Consider the following 1,036-nt stretch of genomic DNA (forward strand, 5'->3'; position numbering starts at 1 on the left):
TCACCACTCAGAAACAAAATTAAGTTGGTTAGAGACTACATGTTGAGGTAGAACTTAATGATACTAACAGAAACACAGGGGTTCCATCAGTTTTTACTGTAGACCCTTTGACAGCTTTCAATAAACACATTCAAGTGTTATTTCTTTGCAAGAAGAACAAGATTTGAGATCATGGTACATGACGTAACCTGATCAAATCCTTTCCAATTCAAATGAAGGTTCCCATAATTGGTGAACAACAACTGTCATAACCATTGTGTTCACTGTGAGTTTAGTTGTGTTTTTCAGAATCACAAGGTATAAATATTGTTATTACTTTATCAACATTTATTCTAAATACTGATTTGGTATTTTCAGCATTTATTATGTATGTTTTAAATCATGTTGGTATGATTATTTCTAGACCTTTTTCAAAGAATACCTATAGTTGTATGACCACAGACCGCCCTTCTTTAGCCACCTCTTATTTCTATAGAAAAATTTATCTGAGCTTTTCTGTGAGTTGTGTGAAAAGATTTAGAGAAAAACAGAATTAAAGAGAGGCAGGATCCTTCCTGGAAAAAGGAGAGGTAGATACGAGATAGGATTTAGTAATCCTTATGAGGAAACTCTGACTATTAAAAGTCATGAGATGTGTGGTGTGAGGAGTAGTGAGACTACTTTAAAAGAATAGAGAGATTAAGTGTTACTTGTTATATTTTTCGCAGGTGCACAGGGTACTAAAGAAATAAATGTTGAATCACAGTCTGTTGATCCTCGAATAAACTCTGATGTACTAAGTGTTGTTAATCTCTCTGCAGGTGAAAGTACTAATACTTTCTTGCAGTCCATTCACTCTACTAGTTCACCACATGAAATAATCCCTGTTTTTTGTTGAAAAACAATCCATTCACTCTACTATGCCACCACCTGAAGTAAACCATATTGTTGTTGAAGATATAGTAGCACAACAGTCCATTCATATAGTTTCATCCATTTCAGGGTCACCACAGCAATCTACAGGAACTAAGGTTCTTGAAGTAAATATAGAAGCTCC

This window comes from Apium graveolens, chromosome 8 (assembly GCF_009905375.1).
Source record: "Apium graveolens cultivar Ventura chromosome 8, ASM990537v1, whole genome shotgun sequence".
In the NCBI taxonomy this organism is placed as follows: Eukaryota; Viridiplantae; Streptophyta; class Magnoliopsida; order Apiales; family Apiaceae; genus Apium; species Apium graveolens.